Source organism: Lycorma delicatula, chromosome 1 (assembly GCF_047948215.1).
Source record: "Lycorma delicatula isolate Av1 chromosome 1, ASM4794821v1, whole genome shotgun sequence".
Lineage (NCBI taxonomy): Eukaryota > Metazoa > Arthropoda > Insecta > Hemiptera > Fulgoridae > Lycorma > Lycorma delicatula.
The window spans coordinates 235,731,866-235,758,599 of NC_134455.1; the positions used below are offsets into that span (position 1 = coordinate 235,731,866).

Consider the following 26,734-nt stretch of genomic DNA (forward strand, 5'->3'; position numbering starts at 1 on the left):
TTCACGCGTTAATTTCGGAATGTTTAATTGGATATATGACTGAAGATCACCAATCTTGTAACTCTGTTCACGGCGTAAATTCACACCAAATGAATCAATCACAGCTCGGGTGGGTGCTGGCATTCCCAATTGACTAAGAACTTTATTTGCATTAGCTAAGCACTTGTTTTCAATATTTATCAATGCTTCGTTATAAATGCCTTCTGTAAATTCAGACAAAAGTGAATATTTAACCTAACAAAGGATATTTTGGTCATTATATAGGGATATTATTTTATATGTATTTGGTTATTTCGACTTTTTTTTTTGCATAGTCTTAAGTCTATCTGGGCTATAAGAAAGTTAGGTGTTTTAATTTATTTACTGTAAGTCATCCTTCTTGGTGGCTTTTCTTTTTGTTTTGGTGGTTTTTTTAAAAATAAAATACAGATGTTTTAGCTGTAAAATATAATTCAAAGAAATTTGTTACTTAATCAGTTGTGATTTTGTTTACATTGGCTACGGCCATACGGGCTCTTTGTGATTGGTCGTTGCGTTTGACAGCGGCCATCTTGCATTGATCTGATTGGCTTTCCTTTGTTTACATTTCCATCTGATTTATTAGCCTCTTATTTATTAAAAAACTGTACAAATTAAAAATAGATAGATAGATTTATTAAAAATAAATGAAAACAATCTTTGATGCGGGTTATATATCGTGCTAAATTTTTTTTTATCATGTTTTTTTTTAATAAAGTACAGATGTTTTAGCTGTTAAATATAATTCAAAGAAATTTGGTCGTTGTGTTTGACAGCGGCCATCTTGTATTGATCTGATTGGTTTTCGTTTGTTTACATTTCCAAATTAAAAATGTGCAAATTAAAAATAGATAGATAGATTTATTAAAAATAGATGAAAACAATCTTTGATGCGTGTTATATATCGTGCTAAAATTTGAGCCAGTTCAGAGATCATGTTCTAGTAAATTTAAAATTAAGGTTTATATAATATACTCGTAACACCAGAATGAAATACGTAGGAAAACTCTGAAAAACAATTTATTTAACCGTATCCTTATTTTTAATTTAATAGAATTTTAATTCTTAGTCACGGATGGCATCTGATGTTTGCTTTTCTATTTCATATTACTTAACGATTTACTTTAATATATTTTTTTATTTTCTCGTAATTCTTTTATTTTTTCTTAACAAGTCAATTAAGTTTTTTTTTTTTTTTAATTCCAATTTTGCATATCTGTTAACACTTAGATCATAGTGATATTTCTATTGAAATTCTGTTACAGTTTAACCAGCATTATTAAATTATGCTCCGTACAGTAGTCATGAAGGTAATTGAACATAAAATTCAAAAATAACTTTGATGTAGTTACAAATAAAGACAATATGTTAAATCATTTCTTAGGTCGCAGTATTCTGGACCAAACACATCCAGCATTCAGCGCGCATGACGGATTACTTTTCAAAGACCTAGACGTCAATAAACTGTTTTAAAACCCTCGTGACGTAAAAGCGCTTAAAAAAATGGAAATAATGAGAAAACATTTAAGGCAGTGAACCAGAAATGAATACATTTTGAGGATTGTTTCATCGATCAAGTAATAAAGTACTACGAAATCCACTCCATCCGTTCCCCAATTTCAGAAATTTTTCATTATATTCGTTGTTTGTTAAATATTTAATTAGAAATACACACTCAAATGCTTATATTACTTCCTGTTTAACCTATATATCAAATTCACCTATATTATGCGGACTACATAGAATTTAATACACAGAATTATTATTTTATTTAAACTATTTTCCATGGGCAACTATATGTCGCCTGCTCACGTGTGAGAAAACCATAAAATCTATTCGTGTTAGCAAAGGATAGGTAAACCAAGAATATTGTGCACCAATTAGTGCTTAGATAATTTTCAATTTTAATAATTTAAAATAATGGAAATAATAGTTCGAAATCAATGTTATCTAACTCATTTATAAAATTTAATTTTTATATGTTATTAATTTATTTTGTAAATAAGTCATTGATTACAAACTATAGTTAAAGATGAAAAGAATAAAATGTAAATTCCAAAAGTGTATGTTGGTTTGTGCTTAATTTCAACATTCCGATACATTACCTATCACTTTCAAATGTTGGCGGAACGTTTTATTCTTCCATATAATATAAACTCGGATAAACTATTTTGAGCTTTATTAGTAAATATTAATTTGATTGTATCAAATTAATGAGTAAAAAATTAATTCAATATATTGTAACTTCTGAGCCGCAGCAACGCGTGGCTGGGTCAGCTAGTTAGCATATAACTATCATTCTTTCTAAACTAATTCAGCATATTTAAACATGTAATAGTTTCTAATATTTAAACAAATATTTATTATTTTTATTTTGAAATTATGGTGTATCACGACAGGATAAAACCCAATCAAAAACATTAACAGTAGGTCTGTCAGATATTCATGTTAGGCGTTTTCAGTAGGTGTTTTTCAGTCTGTCAGATATTTATAGTGAAAATGCTATAACTGAACCTCACCGACCAAGAAAAGTTTATTAATTTTCTTCCAAAAACAACCCTTTGACATAACTAGCAACCTTTTGACTTGGTGAAATCAATGTTAGTGTTGTAATTATGTACAGATAATTCACCAGATGGTTGTTTTCATAAAGACTTAGGAATTTTCTTTAAGCCAAAATTTGAAAAGCCTATACTGTTAACGTATAATAGTATTATATTGTATACTTTAAACGAATTAAATAAATATTCTAAAAAGAATAAAATAAAAAAATTAATTTCAAGCATAATAATAAGGCTAATATAATAACATTATTTTATAGTTTAAGTAATTAAACTATAAGAAATTATAAATACATAGAAAGATGTGAACAGAAAATTAAAAAGCAGATATTTTCAGTTATGCACGCAAAGATTTTCTTTACATACAAGTATGGAAATATTTGAAAATTTACAACTCTGAAGGCATATGTAAAAAATACAATTATTATTGTCAAATTGTTATTTGTTAGGTTTGTTATTTTTTAGATTTCTCTAGATCAGTACAACTGAAAATAAGAAAATTCATAAGTTAAACACATCACACTTCAGTAAAAAGGAGAGATTGTAAATCAAGAAAATAAAATGGTACCATTCTCATAGAAAAAAAAATAATTTTGAATAATTTTCGAAACAGTAAATTATAGGATAAATTAAAATAGTTATATGAAGAGAAATGATCTCAAAATTAAATCACTGTTTCCTAAGCTTCTTAATCAGCCGGTATGAGAGTAAAAGTGTTTACTTGTTAAGTGTCCATTGAATTATAGATCCTGTTAGCTGTGTTCAATGTACATTCCTGATCACCTTCTTTCAGATTTGCCTTCCTGGTTACGATCAGACTGAAAATTTCTACTTTAATTTCATTTAGTAATAAATATTTTGTATGCTATTCGTGGGATTGTGTACCTAGAATGTTCGGGTCAAATGAAAAAAAATGGTATTGTTTATATACGTCAATGCTAAGATAAGCTATGTATAATTAAATTACTAATGAATTTAATTTAATGATTATAAAATTGTCAAAAAATCTAATTTACAAAATTCATCGATCATAAGTAGACATAAGTAGTTATTAGCCTTCGTTTGGCAAAAAGGATTAAATAAACCTAATATAAGTAAATCCAGTGAATTACTTTTGAGTCAGAAATATTAAAATGCTTCCATAGTATTAAATATTTACGGATTGTAAGAAAGTGTAAATTATAGTTCAAGAAAGGAATAAAATTTAAATTGCTGCTAGCTAATAAAAAGTATTGTTTTTTGGGTATCTAATATTATGTTAAATATTGTAGAACATTTAGAAGTAAATAAGATAATTTACTTTAGTGTTCTATAAACCTATTTAAATAGGTTTAAGAACCTATTTAAAGGTTCTTAAATTAAATCTATTAGTGTGATAATTGAATTAAAAAAGTAATTTTTAAAAGGAAAAAATATGTAGCTAATTAATATAATTTCTTAATTTAATTTTGCCAAACCGATAATGTTTAATCATATATTAAACTAGGAAGAATGATTGGTAGTGTATTATATTAATCTATCTTTAAAATTCTGAATATTGTGATGATATGTATGCTATACTCGTAAGGAGAATGTAAATTTTCTAATACTAGTATTTATAGGAACTTTACTTTCATTACCTGCACCAAAAAAAAATTACTCATTATTGCGATGGATTTATAAGATTTTAACTACACTACCGAACAGAAATTATTAATAGACATAAAATCTTTAACATTGTAATAAAGTTTTATTAATTTATCCACTTCTTCTTGTTTTATAATGATTGTATATTACCAACAGCAAACGCCATTTCGAAAAAATACCCTTTGAAACTTATTTATTATGTGATTCTTTTTATTACTTGAAATATTTTTTTTGACAAATCTAACACTAATCTCATTAATTAAAAAATAAAAGGTTAATTAAAAGGAATAGACGTTATTTATCTTTGAATAATCTATTCATTTGAGATTAATTTGTAATCCTAAAACTAATTCGTAATGTGATTTTAAATATATATATATATACAAAAAAATTCAAAAAACCTTCCACAAATCATGAGATTTTAATCAATTGTAGAGATTTGAAAACTGTTTTTTTTTTCAAAACAAACGCTTGTTTTGTTATTCGATTAGCTGGAGTTGAGACACTACCATTTAGTGCCACAATAACAACAAATCCGTATCTTATGCGACATTAGCGTGAGCACCTGATTCGATTGTTTGGGTGTTCTGAGACCCATATGTTTTGACTGGTAGGAAAAAAGACAAAACGCGATTCTCATTTCTGTTGATAAAATGTAAGTTTTCCGCTTGTTAATACTTTCTAATTATTTTTGGTTCAAGATATAAAACACAACATAAAATTACTCATATACTAGCTGCAGAAGTAATACTTCTGCAGCTCTTTGGGAGGAAATAAAAATGTCTCGATTGAAGAGTTTTCAACAACGAATCACATCATGAGAGTATTTAGTGAGAAGATATTGAGACAGATGCCGAATAGTTAGTTCCCAGTGAACATTGAATCATTTCTCATTCTAGGTTCCGAGTCATCTAGTACCTTCTAAGGATACTGTTGGTAAAGGTGGAATCAACAACTACTGTATGTAAAAAACCATAACTAATAGAAGAATGATATCCACAACATAATTGATAACAGGGGTGATATTCACAACATTTACTTGATATCAAACGAGTGAGCCCAAAATCGAAAGTTGTTTAGGTCTTTTGTGATAGTCAGCGTTGTTTCATTCCGGTGACAAAATGTTTAGATCCGTATACTAGCCCCAGCCAGTGTAAGAGCCTCTGACGTCACGATCAAACGTGTTACTACTCGGCCTGAAAACATCAACTCCGCGTATAAAATCGAAGTGTTACTTATCATATTATACGCGGTAATAACTATCATATTTACTTTTTTTTCTCCCTTTTCTCCCCGCCTCAGAAGCCGGATCCGCAACTTTACATAAAATCGGCTCCGAGGGGTGTCATAACCTGTCTAACTATCGCGCGGGTTGTGGGAACAATGTTCCCACCAGATATCCGGGACTGGGTCTTTTAGGGGTCATGTCTCTAATGAGGAGAACCCAAAGAATCCCCCACCGTGACAATGTTTACTTTCCCCCAACGATACTGAAGGGAGTCTCCACCCAATCATCGTAAGCGGGAGAACGAGGCCTCCCCCCTCTGAATGGGATGTCCCTTAGAGACACCATGATGTTCCTACGAAGAAACAGTTCCAGTTGACAATAGAGCCATCTTACATCCCCGACCCCCAAGCGCATGATTAGGTGACTTGCAGGATAAGCATTTAGGGTGCTGCTGGCAGTCCTTGCGTAAATGGGCAGCCTTACCGCATGTAAAACAGTGGCCGCTTCTGTCTGCGCCAGAAGAGAACTTGGCCCTGTGGCCTGGATCCCTCTGTGACTTGGATACATCGGATCCCTCTGAACTAGCTAACCGAGTTCACGGAAGCACGAACCCAGCGCCTGGTTCTATTTATATTGAGCCAAATCTGTGAATATCTCGAAATTCGAGGCAATTTTAAACACAATATAACACCAAATATGTCGCTCGCAACAACGAAATTTAGTCCTAATTCCCTTAGTGAACTCAAATTTGTTTTGTACCCCAGACTTAGGTCAAATTATGGACTCTGATCTGGTCTACATAGGAGGGGCGGACAGACGTCCTACTTCCATGCAGCTCCATTGCAGAGTCCCATGATATATAAGCATTTAACATTTTAATCAAGGCAAGACCTACTTTACCTGATTTTTGTTGAAGAAAAGAACAATGATGTTTATATTTTTTTTTCCTTGAAATTAATTGGTAATATATGTATTACTGAAATAAAATCGAAATTGAAGTAGAATTAGTAAAAAAATAATAAAGTGGGAAGGTCAGCTAAAATGAAATGGTTATTATCGCATTTTGACAGGTGAATAGTTAAAATTTGGGGTAGGTTTACCCTACAAAGGAAGAGTGAAGAAGTATTCTGATTAATTTAAAAAGAATTCCAAGATCCCAGAACTGTTGCATTTTTGAAACTTGGCAGATATGTTTACCTTAGTGAATAGAGCTGTCACGACCATAAGTTTTTTAATTCCTCCTAAGAGGATATAAAGGAATAAAAACCGGTTGTGTACGTATTTTAATTCAAGAATAACATTACTAAATAATTGTATCTAATTTTCTTTTAACCCAAATATGTAAATAGTTGTAATCTGGCATATTGATAAAGATCATTTGACATCACATTTTCATAAATAAATACTGCCTCTGAACACTGCTTAAAATAGTCATAATTTTTATAAGTATATGGCAAATTATAAACGTTGCTAAAGCCATAAGTCTAAAACCAAATTAATCAATTTTGGTCACAAAAAGCAGTTTATCATCGAGCACTAGGGTTTGCGTTCATCGTACTTAGGATCCAGTAAAGTCTTCACCCCCATCATCTGCAATAGGAGGTGATGGGGTTGAAGTCATTACTATTTATTAATGACTATTAATTATATTAATTCACTATTAATTACAATTTATTAATAGTGACACAATACAGATAAATTACCCTTGAATTTTTAGTGCTCATGATGCGGGAATTTTGCTTGTTAAAACTGTATGATTATAACAGGTTTTGTCAATGAAAATGATTTTGGCAAAAATCGTTGTTCGTCAAATATCTATTCAAACAATTATGATGCCGCCTGTGATCTGCTACATTCAATTCCGGTTTCGCCCGGATTAAACGCGGGTATAGATGAATATGTCCTTAAAATTCTCCATATAGTGATTTTCATAATTTCTAATTATGTAAATCGTGTAATATTTGCATTGTTGAATTTTTACTCAAACCTCACTTTCTCGAATAGTAACCATCTTTTGAGCTGAAGAAGATAAAAGAACGAGTTACAGTACTTGTGTATCTTTATAAACAGAATTTCTTCGCATTTATGCATTATATATCAATTTTTCTCACTGATAGATGACTGCTCAGACCAAAAAACAAATCATGAAGTTTGCGAGATGTGTTTTTTAATTACGTAATGCACACATGTAATACGGTTTCGCAATGTCAACACATTTCTCTTTCATAAATAACTTCAACACTAAATTTTTAATGCCCAATACGTGACAAATATAAAACAGAATAGTTAAAGAGTGATTTCATATGTCAGATACATATCTAACAACATCTGATAGATGTTATTAAATAACCTTATAAAAGATAGTTGAGACACTTCTAACCAAATGAAATTACGATTGAAGTAATTACAGAAACTTTAAAGTAATTATAGATGAATTTTTCTGCCATTGAATCGTCACAGAAAACCAGCTCAATGATAATGAAAAAAACACACAATAAAGTATTAGGAGTGGTAAGCAAAGAGTTATCAGGATAATAATGACAGAGATGGGAGAAAAACACAAGACTGCAGAAAAATTAAATAACTGAAATAAATTTTAAGGTTGTTATGAACACACCGACCACAAAAACAGATGAGTTGGACGGGAAAAGAGGCGAAAAAAGTGAATGAGGTAATAAGGGGGAATTAAGATTCTGTAAACGATCATTTAGCACGCGATCTAAAAAGAAGGAGAAAAAGAAGAAATATGGATAGCCTAATTCCCGTAAAAAATTTTAACATTTTGGACCGAAAATATAAATTCAATGCAGACAGGAAATAAAATATTATATAAATATATTTTGGGATTTCCGGTTATATTATCATTAAGAGGAGAGAAATAAAAAAAAGCATGTTTTCATATTTCAGATTAACATTCCGTTAAATGCTGGAAACATTTAGAAAATGCATCATGTGAAGGAAAAAACGTTAATATCAGATTCATATACTTTTTTTATTAATTTTAAATTGATATGATTTTACAAAAGGGATATTTTGTAACTGCTGAACTGCAAGTATGAAGTATTTTGTTAAGTATAAAAGAAGAAAAATGCAAAAAGAAGAACGTAAACAGTATCTGTACATCATTAACTCATATTTATTATATAAGAATTTTCAAAATTTGAAGTAGTGTAAAATGGGATTGCAAGATATTTTTAAAATTATGTGTGTATTTCAGACTATTATGTAAAAGCAAAGTCTAATTCATTATTTTATCTGATGTACCTGTTTTAATGAATCCCTAATCTATTATTTAAAAGGTTTTTGGGAGACATATTGCGCCGAGCAGGATGAGGAGACCCACACTCGTCGTGAAGATTTTCGGGCTATAGTGGAGGACATGCTTAATACTTTTAGAACTTTGAAGTCACTAATACATCATATTCCTAACATGAAATCAGAATAAGCAGTGTTCAGCGCAATTACTTGCATACGTTACTTACATATGGGATTGGATATCGATAAATATAGGGATGTCTGGTATGATATTGCGCCGGATGTGGCTACTGTGGCTACAAATACGGAGAAGGCGTCGTGGACGGTGTCTACCCAGACTTCAAAAGCATCACGAACTACGAGGTGTTTTGGTCATCAATGACTGATGAAAAGCTGGTTGGGGCAGCGGCCAGGAACTGGCTACCTGGATCATGAATAAGCTTATCCTTGTTGATCCTTTGACCCTTGGCATTTTAACTTCCTGGGATTGCACCGAGGGATGTGGTGGAGGATACTCCCACATTTTGTGGAGGGATGCATATCCCCCAGCGATAGGCGGTTCTGCCTATACTATGTAACTCCTCAGTGGATGTCCCATTTATACTGATGGTCTTTTACCATTCCTGAGAAGGATACAGAGTGAATCGCTAAACCCGTTGTTTATTTTGCCGGGAGGCCAGATCCGGTCTTGTCTGGAATATCTTTTGTTATTTGTCTTTGGTAGATTAAGGCGGCTGGACGATCCTACGCTGAATTACTCTAAACGGTCAGGGAGACAGTCACTACAGAGGAGGTAGGTTATATGCTGTCAGTGAGGAAAGGACCCAGCGGCGAATTGTGTATCCGGGTTCAGGTAGCTGCGGCACTGAAGGTGGTACTTAGTGACAAGGCCAAGGACCTTCACGTGGATATGAAATCACGGAACAGCCGCAGAACAGTGGTTCACCTTCGGGACGCCGACTGCAATACACCACCGAAGATTGGTGAGGCGGTGCGACAGGTGGTTGGTGAACCTCCTTTCTTTCGGGTGTCTTTGATCAGACCGGTTTACGGTGCGACCCATTATGCGACTATTGTGACTACATGTGGTTCAGCGAGGAAGTTAGTTGAACACCGAGTTATGGTCAGATGTTTTCGTTGCTGGGGTCTCGGTCATGTGTCTTCCACCTGGCACGGAATTAATCGCTGGAATTTGTGTTTTTAACTGCGGGCAACCTGGTGATCAGCGAACTACCTGTACAAACCCACGGATGTGTGCTATCTGCGGGAAGGCTGACCACTGAACAGATGAATGCGCTGGTTGGAGGTGAACAATGAGCAGATCGGGTGGCGGGGGCAAAAGACAGCCCTTTCTCGGATTTTATATTCCTTCGGGAATGTTATGGGCCATCTTCAGTATGCTTGCGGAAGGTGGGATAACAACGGGGTGTCGGACAGTCCTCTGTGGAATCATCGTTCGTCCGTGCTTGTGCGGGTGGGCGCCGATGTTGAATCACGGGCACCCTGGAGCAGTTAAGACCGAGTCTCAGCGGGGACGGCTTTGGGGTCGCTTCAGTTACAGGCAGATATTGGAAAGACCGAGTCCCGGCAAAGGCAGCTTTCGGGCTGCCTCCGTTAGAGGCAGGCATCAAACGACTGAGTCTGGCAGGGGCGATACTCGGGTTGCTACTGTTAGAGGCAGGTGTGAAAAATACAACGAATTATGAACCTCCTGAGCTCAAAGGCACTTGAGCTCAGGAGGTTCAAGTGCCTTTGAACTCCAATTTGTTCATTACTCAGCCGGTGCTGAGTAATCAAAAAATTGCGGGTCTGGCCTCGAGTGGGAAGTTGGTTCCAGCGTTAGAAAAAGTTGCTGAAAAGCTAAATATCGGAATATTTTGATTTACTATCCAACATTTAAATGTAAGTTATAAAAACAATATTATATTTTTTTAATTAGAAATACTATAAAAATTATTAAAAATCTATAAGTAGAAAGTATTTTAGTTTGTTTTTTGTGTTTTTTTTTTTTGCATCACCATCTTTATTCTTTCCTGTGGCATCTCATAATTACGCATCTTCAAATTATGCCATCAGTTGCGTATTATATAAATAAAAAAACGTATGTGCGAGTAAATATTTCACCCAATTAAATTACATTAGATAAATATTTTTTTTTTAATATTTAAAGAAAAAGTTAAACTAAATTAATCTTTCAACGTGTTTGTTAACTATCTTTTGTGTGAGTTATTATCTTTATAAGAATCCTATTATGAACAGTGAGGAACAGTATTCGTTGCTAATTTGGGCTTGGGACTGGTGAGTATTTAATAGCATTTAATATAGCCCACTAGGACTCAAATAACGAATATTTGAAGCTAACCCCTCTGTCTAACCTCAAGTGAACCTACTAACGTCTTTACTGCTACTTCGACGCTCGGCCCAGCTGATCGTTGTAAACAAATATTTTAACTAATCACTCTCTCTGAGTACAAGGAAAGAAAAAGTTTTGAGTGTGAACAACAATGTAATAATACGTGTATATCTGCAAAGACGCTCACTGAAGGATGACAAGCGAATTGGAACAATCATGATGAACCGTCAAGTGAAACCAATCACTCAGGAAATGACAAATGTCTTGTTAACCGATGAAAAAATGAGGAAGATACGAACCGTAGTCTAAACAATTAACATACCCCTATAAAAATCAAACCATAGTAATAGACGCTCTAGGAGATATTCCGATCAGCACATGTATTATGGCCATCAACTTCCCTGAAATGTCTTATACGCATCCAAGATCTCCATGAATTGAGTATGTATCTACTTGGCGCACAGTGACCTTGTCAAATCAATCATCGGAAAAATCATTAAACTAAATGTTGGTAACCACCTCCTGGAGATTCATCCCTTGTTGACCAAATTCAAACGGGTAGTTCTCTCTAATACGCGCCCAGTTATCCCTAATGAGATACTACAGGACGAAATAAAACGCTTTGACATCAGCCTTGGGTCTGGTATAACTTCCCTACGTGTCGTTTTCCCAGATCCGGCCTATGAACATGTCCTGCGTTTTCGTCGTCATGTACACATAAGGCGGACGATAGTTAAATGTTACCATTAACCGAGTTCATGTCTCGCCGTATTGGATATATCTCTAGGCCATTCCAGGTCCTGCTTTCTATATAAACACCCAAGGCATTTAGCCAAAAATTGCAGCTTACAAGAAGGAAACCCCTTAACCTAGAAGCGTCTTCAGATTATACTGACCATCGGGATTCAGAGAATCTTCTGCTAGCCTCTATCAATCTCCGGGCACTCCGGGTAAGGCGCAGAAGAGGGCATTGTCCACCAATTCCACCTCTTTTTTTCCTTTTTTTATTACGAGCTCAACTTAGAAATCCAGAAAAATATATTCCCGTATTTCAAGTCAATTTAAACTGTTGTCTGGTACACAAAAATAAAAAAACAACAATCAATGTAAGATAATATAGATTTTTACTTCATATCAATTATTAGTTAAGTTAAACTCTTATGTCATATTTCAGAATAAGATTAATTTTTTGGTTTCATTTATTTGATTATCAAATAACTCAAAACTGAAAAAAAGATTAAATTAAAAAATGAATAAAAATTAGTACAGTTGAACTTTTGTCAGGAAACCATGAAGAGAAAATCGTAAAACATTTTATCAAATTTACAACTTTTATAAAGATTTAGAAATTTTTTTAAAAAATAACCCACTTTATTTTCAGCTACTCATGTAGTAAATAAACTGAAATAGTTAATGATAAATGTTGCAAGAACAATAAAGAATCTTTTAACATTAAATTTGTTAGTTCAAATGTAACATTAGCGACCCGATAGAAACATTTTATTATAAAATTACTCGATAAAGATTTCATATTTCCTTTTCTAATATTACTTAATATTTCTAACAAGTTATAATCATATATAATGTTAAAGGAAATTTACTGTCGATATTGTTCGTAGTTACCAACCGCAACCAGTAAACTTTCAATTGAATCTACACTACATTAATTAACAGAAGGATAATGTTGCTTTATGGTGAAGAGATTTTTAATTAGTTAAAGCATACATTTATTTTGATAAGGAGTACCTTAACATGGTTTTTTAAATTAATTATAAGAAGTATAAACTTTCAAGTATTTATTATATTCGTAAGCTAATATGAAGTTATTGTAAAGAACATAGGTAAGTCCTGAGACGAAAAATACGATTTTACAGAATACCTCTCAACTGCAGAAAATCAATTTATAACCGATTTCATTTAATAAAGTATATTGCGTACTTCAAAGTACAAGAAAATGTAAATAACACGTAGTAAATTCATATGAAATATTTCCAAATTGTGCAGATTACAACACTTTAGTACGGTTATATCTTCTGACATTTTCAGTAAAATTAATGACACGAAATAGAATCTTCCTGGTCATCATTCAGTATCATATTCATCACCCATCAAGAGATCATATATCTAGAACACGTACACAAGTCTCACGTACTGTAATTTATCATTTATTTAACTGTGAAATTTCTAACCCAGACGGGCCTTTCTCTCTTACTTATTCGACTGCCGTTTACATTTTATTTTTGCAAAACCTAAATGGATAACCTTCATTGCGATTGTTATAAGAAGTAAGCCAGTTTTTTCATAAATTAAGAAAATTATTGAAGATTTGGATTCAATAAAATATAAAAAATTTTTACTAAATAACAAATATAGGAAAAAGTTCTTAAATTCAGTTTAGTAGAGCCATTGAGCTACTTCATAGTTGCCAACTACAGATTATTCGAATCAGCAGAGATTTATCTTGGTAAGTATTTAAACATATTATTCATAGACATGAACACTCTCAATTCTCGAATAAATTAGATATTTCAGCATCACAAATAAAAATAATATTAGATAACCACAAAAGTCATCCACGAAAACAGTAGAATACTTAAAACACTGAAAAGACTTTATACAACTTATGAACTTATTTTAACGTAACCACATTAACTCTGATAAAAGTTCAATATATCTATTTACTGGTTCTTAGAAACATTCCGTAAATGTTTACAAATAAAAAAAAAGAATGACGTTAAAATATTATTAGATAAAAAAATGTCTCGAAAAATAATACATTATAAAAATTAAAGTAATTCTAAAATGAAGCATGTAAGATAAAATGGTAATATAGGCCAGAGCTTGTCGCTTCCGCAAAGTTTCTTCTTTACCAAACAATACATTTTAAGTTAATATCAACTGAAATAGTACTTAGTACAAAAACTACTTTTTAAACTTGGTAGTACCGAGAGTTTCCAGGTTAAAGACAAAAATAAGTAAGAGATTCATGCAGCTGATAATAGTAATTTTTGGAAATTCTGCCTAAATGAAATACAAAAATAAAGACTAACATAATATTGTTTTTACTGTTCACAATAATCCAGATTCCTGCGACCTATGTCAATGAAATTTTCTAATTTCCTTCAGTTACTACCTCAGCTAAGTATTTTAAGTTACTTTATATTAAATATTTTTGATTGATAGAATGTACTTGATAATTTATTTGGTAGAATTGTTGTTTGATTTACGAGGAAACGTACACTTAATTTATTAAAATTTATTTATCAATTTATTAAAATTGATTCTTCTTTTGTGTTTAGCATAACAGTTAATTTTACTGATATGATAACATTACAAAAACCCGAAACAAAGTACAAACCAGAAGTATATTGGCACAGGTTTGGCAACATACTTCTCTTGTTTTAATAAGACAAATAACCAGATTGAAACCGGCAAGCTACATTTTATATAAGCTGCGCAATAGATAAACCACTGACAGCGATTACTTATGCAGAAATGGCGTAACGAAACTGTAACGAAAGAAGATAATTGTATTTTAAAATTAAGGAATACAGCAAACGGGAAAAGTAGTACGTGAATATAAAGGGATTTTTACAAACAAAAATATTGAATTAAATGGCTATAAAAATTGGAACTGATAAAAATTTTAACCAAAAAAACTGCATACAGAAAATGTAATGATAATTAAATCAAAATAAAGAAATTTTCTGTAAAACACTTATTTTTAACAGTCGGTATTTACTGTATAAAAAAATTCTACGTACAGGCGTATAAACGAGGGAGAGAAAGCGTGCGCGCGCGCGCGCACGCATACACACACATATATCACTCCCGGAAATAAATAAAAATTAACTGGACTAAAATAAGAATGTAAAGGGGCATTTACCGTAAAAAATATCAAGAGAGAATGGGAAAAAAATTAGTTCTAACCAAATCAAACTCACGTAAGAAATTTGAAAATTTTGTCAATTGCATCATTATTGTCAATTGATTTATTTTTTGTAAAATTGTTAAAGGTCAAATTATGTTGTGTTACGTAATGATTGTCTTAATAAAAAATACGAATCATACTGATAGATAAAAATAAAAATATTTACGTTTTTTGAGATTTCGTAGTTACTTCATGGTAAAAGTTCAAACATTTTAAAATGTACAGTAAATAATGTGGAATCAAAAGAAATATGCTGCCTCTGTAAGAACCACACTGACATTTTTAAAAGTCAGAATCATTTATAATTCGAACTCGGTTATCTGATATAAGAAAGCTGTATTGTATCAACCAGAATGAGTTAGTAGGAGACAGATTGATCTTTTCTTAATCTCTTATTACTCCCTTATTAAATAATTTTATAAAAAGATCAAGGAAAAGATGATTAAAATCGAATACGGACATTTATTTTTTTTTTTAAATTTGCAAATACAAAAAACGAGTTAACGAATTATTTTTCTATTTTTTTTTTTTTTGTGGGAGATGAAAAAATGAAAAATAAGATGGTATGCATTTCTTCTAATTAAGTGTTAAATATCAGAAGTGTAACAAATTTACACTTTTAGAGTATTAGGCTAAGTACGCTGATTGCTAATTATTAGAGCATATTAAATGTAGTTATTGATTAAAATATACACACTCATCAAACACTTCAGCGATATTATTTATTCATATATAAATTATGCTAATTATTATGTAAATTATATATTAACAATGTTGTACCTACTATATAAGGCCTGAGTAACGTAACTTATCACATTAGTATATCCAGGAAACGTATTATCCTGGTCAGTTTTTCCTCGACAGAATCCTGCTTATTCTACTTCAGTTACTTAATAAAATAGTCGTTTTAAAAGTAGAAGGAAAAATACAATTACAATCTCCTTCTGAATATATATTAATACAAATCGATTTTTCACTCATATTAAACAATTTCTAAAATTGCATATAATCACCGAGTAGTTTTTTTTCATGTTCTTAAACGTTTTCTTATTTAGCATATTCTTGTAGGCCCTCTCCCCAGTAGTTGTTATTTAACTTAGTAAAAATTGTTTTTGGAACTTCAAAAACCGTTATATTCATTTTGATCCGGAGGATAGGAAACTGAGTAACAATTAAACAACCTAAATTGTAGAGAATTTGCTCTATCTAAAAATTTGTGGGTTTGATTCATATATGTAGAATGATTTTATGATATCTAGTGCAACTTTCTTGATTCGGGGTCCGCAGCCGTAGTCAGATTGGTTCCTTGTTGTGTATACTTGGAATTTGTTACATTTATAGATCGCCAGGTCAGGATGTGTTGATAATTATAATTCAGTCACAGAATCTTGGCTGGGGAATGTATGGAGACGTTAAGAGTCATAATTTAACTGGCTCGGCAGAGCTTCAAACTATCAACTTTCTCTGAGGGAAATCTTCCACTAACAATCTCCACCTTTCCGAGACAAAGTTTTTTGAATGTATAATTCCTTCATAGGAATGTGATTACACCTAGCACTGCAGAGGGGAATTTTAAATATGGTTTTATTACTGAAGTGTCTTATTCGTGAAAAAACTGTTCAAAATTTTAAAAATATACATATGTAATTAAAACAGTAAAAGCCTTATTGGAATCCAGAAGTTTAAAAAACAACATAAGTAAACAATATAATAATAATTGTTTTTTTTTAAAATACTATTTGTTTGGATTTTAAGATGTATGGTAAGATATCTCACTTATCCATTCTTTTAACTTAATTTATTGAGGAGACTTGCTGATTTTTGCAGTCCAGATAAACATTAAAATTTTTAATTATCAACGACAATTGATAAGGTAACGTGTTATGTAACCTTCTTGTATTATGGGAAAAATTTCTGCATTTCAAAGAAAAATAATTTTTAATTTATCAGAATGCCGTAATAAATAAATTGTTCAAATAAAAAAAATGATTTAATGCAAAGACATGCAGCATTTCAAAAAAAAATTTCAAATGTTATAAAAAATATTATTCATTTACTGGAATTAATATCAATTGACAATTTACTATTTGCTATAAAGTAAGTTTAAAAAATATATAATCATAAAAGATTAAAAAATATTAGCATTTTTAAGTGAAAAATCTTAAAACTACAAAATAAAAATATTTTTTCTGCACTAGCAGTAATCACTGATTCGAAAAGATTTATGAAAGACATATAATATCAGAACATCGTTTACTTTTTTTGGAGATTCCAATTAATATATTCATTTCCATTTATAAAACCAAAATTGTCTTATACTTTTTAACTGGATCCTTTTTTTATCAATTTGTTAAATTTTTTAATTAAAGAAGGTAAACTTACAGTGTTTTTTATGTCGTTACACAAAACCAATATTGTCTGACGTAAACGTGTTGTTTAACCAGCAATTCAACGCTCTTGAACACAACTTGTACCCGTATACGAATCCATCTAGGTTTCAATTACGCGCCTTTGGCATTGTTTGTGCAAAACAATCATATTAATTCAAACTAATTAAATTAAATAAACATCATTGCCGCAAATTTAATTAAGTGTGCCTAGATCTTTTCGCGCACTCACTAAAGCGCGCGCGCAAAATTATGTACATATTTTTATTTACATATGGTATTAACTTGACAGGCAACCATGTAAAATGAAAGAAAATAAACACATTTATATATGTTATTCTCTTTCATATATATATATATATATTATAAGTTCTCCCAAGACGTTTATAACCTATTATACTTTTGAAAATAATGGAAAAGGTTCGGGTAAACATATATCCTAAAATGCTTTGTTTGGGGTTACAGCTAGTAAAATATTTCCCTTGTTTTTCAGCTACGTCGGTGAATTGAGGTCGTACTGAAATTTTTAGGTTGTTAATTAACGGACAAAATTAGTGGTTTCTTATGGTTTTTAACCTAAAAATCGAATAAACTAAGTCCCAGAACCGTACTTGCAATAGTTTTTGGGAAGTCTGGTGTGAAAATCAATAAGTTGGGGTAAGAAACCTTGTTTTAATGTTTGATACAACTTTGTTAAATGTGTAATAAACACGTAAAACTTTTAAATAAAATTTATACAGAATTTAATTCCGAACAAAATGGTTTAAGATAAGTTGAATAAAACAAAGAAAAGTTAGAAAAATTCAATTGTTTACAAACAGTATACTAGACCAAAGTGTATTATACGTACCAGATTATAATAAATGTTCAAAAATGAGCCCGGCACTTTCAACACATTTCTTGGCCGATTATGTACTACTTTTCTGGCACTTTTTAGTTCTTCAGGGCTGTCCCTAACTTGCTCAGTAACATCCATAATGTGGATAATTAATTCCATACGAAATTACATTTTTGTTTTGTATATGATATCTTTCATCCATCCCCACACGAAAAAAATCTTAAGTTTCTGGACCTTCACAAGAGATCCATTTCTCAGTGAAATAATGAATTAAGTGAGTGGAGATGGCACAAAAGAACTGGGAAAGCGCATCGCCGATTTGAAAGTATACGTTCGTCTCAAACATCTTCAAGAAAGCTGTGGAAATTCTTCTTTCCGCAGGTGGAAAGAAGACCTTAGACCTTAAAATTTAAGCGGCCAGGTAATATGAAGGCCCCACCATATATTGACGCTAAATCGGTCTTGAAAATTGCCCTTCAGCGTTTCATGAGGATTTATTTCTGCCAATGTATGTCATTGCGTAAGTTACTGACGCCATCTCGAGTAAAATTCGCCTCGACGGTAAACAAAGTAAACTTGTAGAGTTTTCAATTTGTATTCTACCAGTTGCAGAACTTCAAGCGAAGCTGACCGTCTCCAGGTTGTAGATGTTGAATCGATTTTTTTTATGATAAGAATAAAACGTGTTTTGTATAAATGTACTTTAAATCACTGAATGCGAAACTCCGACCCGCTTTAAAAGATGTCGTGTACTGACACCTGGACTGCATTCAACTGCATCGATAATAATTTCATCTATAACAGCGTCATGCTGAACAGATCATTCGTAGCTGATATGAATACGAGGTAGTGAACCGGTTTCACAAAGATTACGGAAATACGCGCTAATTGTGACTGGAATCTTGCGATTCGGAAACCGTATTTTATGTTCTACTGCAGCAGCTGTAGCATTACCATATACCCAAAATGAATACCGTATAAGCGTATTCCTCTGTTGTAAATAAGTACGTCATTACTTCAGTGGCAAACCGATCATGTTAAAACACTCACAAAATTCACAGAGGACCTTCGCTAACAGCAGCACAGTTTATTGCAACCCGATATACTTAATGTACCTTACAGAATGAATTAAACACTAATACAGTATTGAGCATTGTTGATCAGGTGCTGTTATTTTATTGGCAACTTTGAAATAATACTTTTTCAGATAATTTATTGTATTTCTGTCAAAAAAATTATCTACGTAATTTTTATATAGTTATTTTTATTTTACAACTAGCAGACCCGGCAATGCTTTGCTATTGCTGAAGAGTGGGAGAAAGAGAGTATAAATGAACACAATTTAAAGTTTGATAAAAAAATTAAAAAACTGAACTTCACAATTTTACCTTTCAATTATTCTCCTTCCCCTTTTCCCTTTCCAACTTCTCCCTTTCACCCTTCTCCCTCAACCCTCTCCCAGTTTCCTTTTTAAACTTTCATGTTTTCCCTTTTTTCTTTCCACCTTTTCTCCCCTTTTCCCCGTTTTCCATTTTCCACTTTTTCCCTTTTGCCCGCGTGTAAATCGGTCCATTAGTTTTTTAGTCTTCAGCGGACACACATACGAACATGCCATATATATATATATATATATATATATTGAATAAAAACTTCTGTTTGTATATATGTTTGTTTGTTTCGTAAATATCTCGACACCAGCCCCACCTAGCGGGTTCATTTTTTGCACAGATAATTCTTTCCATGTAAGTAACATGTATTCTGAATATGAGGAAAATCAGTTCATAAATACAATTTTTCGAAATATCTCGACGCAAGCGCCACCTAGCGGGTCCAAACTAATTCAGAAACCTTCCCTGACATGCGTCCAACCATTACCCAAAATTTCATCGCTATCGGATGAATGATCTAGGAAGGCATAAGAGACATACAAACATTCATTTTTATATATATAGATTGTTGTGTAATTTCCATTTTTTTAAATATCTTTTAACAATAAATTTGTTTTTTACGGATTTTCCGCATCATCAAAAAACATATTTATTTTTATTTATATTAAATAAATACTCTTTTGGTAAATGTAGTAAAGTACTTTTTATGAATAAAATTTTTTTAAAAGATTTACGTGTTTATTGCCCAATTAATAAAGTTTTTGTACGTTAATATAAAAACATTGTACGCCAATTTATTGATGTTCACGCCAGATTTCTCAGAAAATACTGTAGATACGGTTCTGTTCTACTTTATTCGATTTTTAAAGTAAAAACTATGAAAAATCACTAACTTTTCCCCTTAACTAACGTCCCAGAATTCCCTCATTTCACCGGGGTTGCTGAAATCCAAGAGAAATCTTTCACTAGCCGTAACTCACAAACAAACAATTTAGGACGTATGTTTTACTTGTCCTGTTTACATTATTTTCACGAGTAGAATATTTTATGGAAGTCCGGGGAGAATTTGATATATGTAGTTACTAAAATGTTCACTGTTGTTTTAAATTAAGTTAAAATAGTTATCTTTTAGTGTAATTTATGAAAGAATATAAAAACCAGGATTTTTCAAGATTACTTCCAGTGTTTATGTTTTAACTCGACAACACACTCTAAATATTTCCCAAGACTTTGTTATGAGAATTCTCTAAATAGTGAATTCGATTTTTTTTATAAAACATCTCTGATCGTTTCAGTTTCGCTCGTGGCAATAGGTCCTTCAAAAAAAAAAATGACACCAGTTATTATTTCAAGTGGGGAACTCTTTATAGTAATTCAGTATGAAATGAATTAAAAAGAAGTAAACCAATTGCTTACATTATCACAAAGTTTCTCAAGTATAATTTGCTTCTCTCATCATCAGCTCAAAAAGTTATACCTAAAACCATATTCTTAGATTGTTTTCTCTTATTTCCAACCTTCTTGAATAATCTTCTTTTCCTTACTGTAAAATAATCATTGAAATACTTTGAAAACTAAAATAGAAAAACTAACAAGCGTTGAATTATATACGCTGGTTTGTAATTTTAAAATTTAATTTTTTTTTTAACAATATATATCAAATCCAGATTGATTCATTCTATTTAATTTATTTTTATTTTAAATAAATAAATAAATAAATATATATATATATATATATATATATATAGAGAGAGAGAGAGAGAGAGAGAGAGAGCATTTAACTCAGACTTTGTTTAAAAATAGATTGAAAAGTAGATCAGCATATATTAATATGCATCGTGTATTACAGCATATTTATATTTTTACTATGCGAAATAGAGCTTACTTATGATGAGTAAAAGATAATAACACAGTTAAAAAGTTAAGTAAATTTTAAAAGAATAAAAAGAAAAGAATTAACAAATCTGACAACAGTTCGTTCATTACACTTTGAAAAGGATTTGTAAACTGAAGTATAATTTAAAGTTCGATATGTATAATTATTTCACAGTGAAATAAATTTTATTACATTTTCAAAAACTGAATCGGTTTTGATAAGCAAAGTTTGGAGATAAAAAGAATTCAAGTTCATTGTTGAAAACATTTCTTCCTGTAAGGAATTCAGATAATAACGAAGTTAACACAGAATTTTTGCAATTGATGGATTAGAAAAGGCACTTTTATTATTTGCAGTGGATTTTTTAAATGCGTACAGATGCTGTATATAGTCTCTAAAACCTTTAAATCCATTCCATTTTTTTTTTTTTTTTTGGTTTTAATATGTCCTCTCTTTCATTCTGTAAATATCATTAAATTTAATTACTTTAATTAAACTTTACTTCTGTCTGTCTTTCAGTGTCAGTCGTAATTTTTTTTCTAACTTTAAAAATTCACCTTATGAACGTTATTAAATTTAAAACTAAAAAACATAAAAACTCAAACCGGTATACCTAGACAATGTTATTAAAATATGTTTTCAACTATATTAATATTTTAAATCTGCCCACAAAAGATTAAAAAAAATTAATTTGGTTATAAGGGCAGATTATTGGTACAAGCTCTCAAATAAAAGGGGCTTTATGAAAACAACGACTAGATTTAAAAGGGAAAGAAAAAGCAAAAACAGGAACCTTTGTAACATGTTTAAGAGAAATATAATATAAAAATAAATTGAACAAATAAATAAAAGCTTCTTTATACCACTATTTTAATTTCATGCAGATTAAGTAAGAAATTGCAACTGTTATACTTCAACTTTTATGACAAATAAAAATAAAATGTTCGGAATAAGCAAGCTGCTACAACGAGCTTTTGAAATTAACATATAAAAAAATAATAATAAAATGATAGTATTTTTATCATAAATATAACAAAAACCATGAATTGTTCAAATTTTTTTCATTACACATAATTTAAAAACATGCTCGCATAATCAGCTACTCCGATGAAATAAGGTCGTACTGAAATTTTCAGGACGTAATCCGAATTATTTCTCTTTCCTCCTGAATTATCTGTATATTTTTCTTGAAAGGAAAGAAAAATTACAACCTCTTTTATTTTATTAATATGGATGATAAACGTTTAAAGACCTATCGATTACACAATAACAAAATAAAATCAAATGTCTTTCTAAGAAAACATTTAGTATTAAAATAAAACATAAAAAAAAAATTATATCAATTCCAAAAAAAAACACTTCTCGTGTAAAATGTTTGTAAAACCACCAAAAGAAAGTCCCTCCAAAACAATACTATTTCTAAATAATTGACAAATCCCGTCATACAGATAAAAATACTGATATTGAATAAATTATTTCTTTTTACACTTGAAGAGGCGCGTGATTTTTTGTTTCCAAATCATACGTTTGGTATTAAAACAATCTCTTGAGGTGTTATGAACCCTTAAGCGCCGATTCTCGGGCTAAATATTACTTATGAAACATTTTGCCAGTCTCTAAATGTATAATTTAAAACACTATAGATTATTCACCAATTTGTTCGATATCAGTGCATTTTGTCTATATGATGGGATTCGTTTTTTTTTCGGAAATAGTATTGTTTTAGTGGAGGATTTTTTTGGTGGTTTGACAGACACTTCATACGAGGAGTGTTTTTTTTCGGGTTGATATAAATATAGATATATCGATGCATAAGAATCCTAAATCCTAAAGTTTTATTTTAACGACGTTTTTCATGACTTCTATCTCATTGAATTCTGATAGTTCTATCAATAATTATTTATTTTATTTTTATCACTTTATGTAAACGAGCTCATAAATTTAAATGAAATATAAGCATATAAAATATACCACTCTTAAAGCGTACTGTTACCAAAGGTAACAGTACCTTTGGGATGTACTCAGGGATGTACACAACTCGGTGATACAAATTTGACTGTGAATAAAGATGCACAAGAACTCGTGCGATTGAAAAAACAATAAATATGATTGAAAAAGTAAAAAGATTCTCAGCAGTTATCGCTAACAAAAATCAGTTGCCTTCAAAGTGTTTTCGAGATACCGATTTTCTGAAACTAAAATACCATCTTAACGAAAACTGCGATTTGTACACTAAACTTTCAAGTAAAGCAATATTCTATTTAACAATATTAAGAAAGGGTGTTTTTGTTGATATAAATTCATTAAAATAATTCAATAAATACATATTAAAGACAACTTTGAGACTCAATTTAAAACAAAAATTTTAAGACTTTTATCAGTTAGATATGAAGTAAATGAGACCTTAAGTTATTATTTTAAGAGCTCATTAACTTCATAAACTTAAACAGTAAAGATTAATAACATTTTAAAAAACTATCCCGAAAAATTCAGCAGAAATGGAAAACATTAATTCAAATTTAAATTTATTTCAGTAATAATTCTATAAACAGATATACAAAGTTCCATTCTCTGGAATACCTAGAGCGACATAAAAGCTCCAGTACCAGAGATTATACTATATAAATGAGTCTTAAAATATAGCCTCATCTAGATATAATTAATCTATAATTTATCACATCGAGTCTAGTTCTTATTACTAATATGAGGCGGTGTATGGTTCGATTAAAGATCTATTTAAAGAACTCATCACTCAAAAGAGAAACCCTGCCTATCTGTACAAACATCCTATTTGTTTTGTATGACATGTCTTGAAATTAATCCGATTTAGTGAAACAAGATCGCATTTTTACATAAATCCAGGTTCAATGGTGTAACAATAGCACAAATATCGATTTTTTTTCTTTTATGGACAAATAACTAGGTACGTAAATCAATAACATACAATAGTTAGTGGGGAGAGAGATATGCAGAAGAGAGATATTATAGAAGAGAGATCCTTTTACTAAGATATGCAGCAAACGTATGGGCTTTTCCTGCCCATATAAATCACAAAATTTTTACGAATCATTCTATGGCTGCATTATACGAACGTCATGCTACCTATTCCAGACCAGCCAGAATTAGTACCACGAATTAAGAAGAAAACACGAAATTGCTATTCCTGAGACACTAGCAATTTCCACGAGAGAAATACCGCCACGGCTCTTGCCTGCGGTAAATACAAGGTTGGATCTCTCTCAGTAAGAAATAAAAAAGAAGCCAGCAGTGATCATCCAACAGGAATTTTTAGCCACCGTCAGTAACTATGAAGAACATATCAGAATTTATACTGACGGCTCTAAAACTGAATATGGTGTTGGATGCTCATTTATGTAAATGGAGAAGCCCATTGTTGGAAACTGCCAGATATGGCCAGTGTTTATACGGCAGAACTTACTGCCATTCAGCAAGCTCTTCGCTTTACAGAACATTATTGCGAAGAAAGAGTGCTAATTTGTTCCGATTCTCTAAGTGCACTTGTTGCAATTCGGAACAAAAACATTAAGGATGTCTTAATTTTAAACGTCCTGTTCATTTTATACGTGTTAAATCAACGAGGACAGCGAAGCATATTTGTATGGACTCAGGGCATGCTGGTATTACAGGTAATGAGAGCGCAGACGAAGCTGCCAGAAAGGCAACAGTCTGCGATGATTTGGATGCATTTCCTGTAAGAGTGGCAGATGTTAAAAATTGTCTAACTAACGTAGTAAAAACAAGTGGAATACTGAATGGAGGAGTTTAAATACAAAATTAAACTCAGTAAAAACTTCTCCATGTAAATGGAAAAGCGACGTGAAGGTGACTCGCCGAGAACAAGTAGCTGTGACCAGACTTAGAATCGGTCACACGCGATTAACAAATTCATATTTGTTAACCGGCGATGAGAGACCAATGTGCGGTCTTTGCAATAAAACACTTACAATTAAGCATCTAATAGAAGAGTGTACAATATATGAGGACCTCAGAAAGAGGTTCCGTCTAAGATATGATATTACTGCTGATTTAGCTAATGGAAATGAAAGAAAAATAGTTGCATATTTACACGGCAGTGGACTTCTTAAAAGTCGATAAAAATTGAAATTTTAAAGCTCTAAGTCTCTAAGAGGTAGTTTCATCCATATATGGGAATCTCGAAGCGTGGCACGTATAGTGACGGGAGGTAGCCCTCTTGCCTAGGCCACCCTGGCTTGTCTGCATTCAAGAGCAGTGAGTCGGGGTGTGTCCAATGATGGCATGGGGGACCCTCAAGGGTGGACTGAGAGCGCGAGGCTATGGGTGGGCGCAATGCATGCCTAGCCTGTTTATATGGAGAGTCAACTGCCACGGTATCCTGGCGCGACTGATATTCTGCTTAACGGCGGTTCTGGTCGCCCCGAGGGTGCTAAAATTAACAAATAATCGAGACAGGTAGAAGAAGATAATGGTATTGATAACTTGTATTTTTAATTTCATGGTTTTTTGAGAACCTTATCTCAAATTTTAATATCGGGACCCTTTACCCGTAAGTGTTGTACTTGTCTTTGTTATTTGTGTTTTAATGTTCTGTGTAGTTTGTGCTTTTAAATAAAAAGTAAGGGCCCTTTACACCCTTACATATGACGATCCTGATGGTGATACTAATTTCTTTCTAAGAATGTGACGAGGGCTAATAACCTTAATAGTCGATGCCCGTAAAAATTAAAGAAAAAAAAATAGTTAGTGGACATTGCAGTGTCCGCTAACTAAACAACTATTTATTTTATCGCAAAAAACGAAATAAGCACTAAAATACCCAAAAACAATTTTCAAGTAGGGCAGCAATAACTGCGTGTAAATAATTGTTTGCGGTTTTTCAGATTAAAACTCTTCATATAAATAGAAAAAAATTGAAATTATTTTTGTACGTCTAAATTTTAAAGTCAATCTCATTAAAACATAAGTTATTGTAAAGTATTTTTATTAGTCTAAAACTACTTCAGGTACCACATTTTACATGAAGAACATTTCTTTTTACATTCAAGAAATCTAAAATACGCTAACAATTCAATTTTAAACATGTCCTACGTTTTGGAAAACAACCCTTCTCTTCTAGTAGGAGTGCCAAAATACCTTTTAAATGAAAAATATCAACGTCCAATTTTACTTCACGTAGGAGATTTCAAGATTTTCTTTTTATATTTTTACTTCCTTGTACGAAGTAATGGAAGCATTTCGATCGCAAAAAATTTCTGTTTTCAGATTTCAACGGA

At 31.6% G+C, this 26,734-nt stretch overlaps 1 protein-coding gene across 1 annotated transcript in view; it reads right to left on the reverse strand.

Moving 5' to 3' along the window:
- The window catches only part of LOC142318264 (synaptotagmin-15-like), a 215,954-nt gene that overhangs the window by 176,510 nt on the left and 12,710 nt on the right, over positions 1-26,734 (reverse strand). The window lies entirely within an intron of this gene.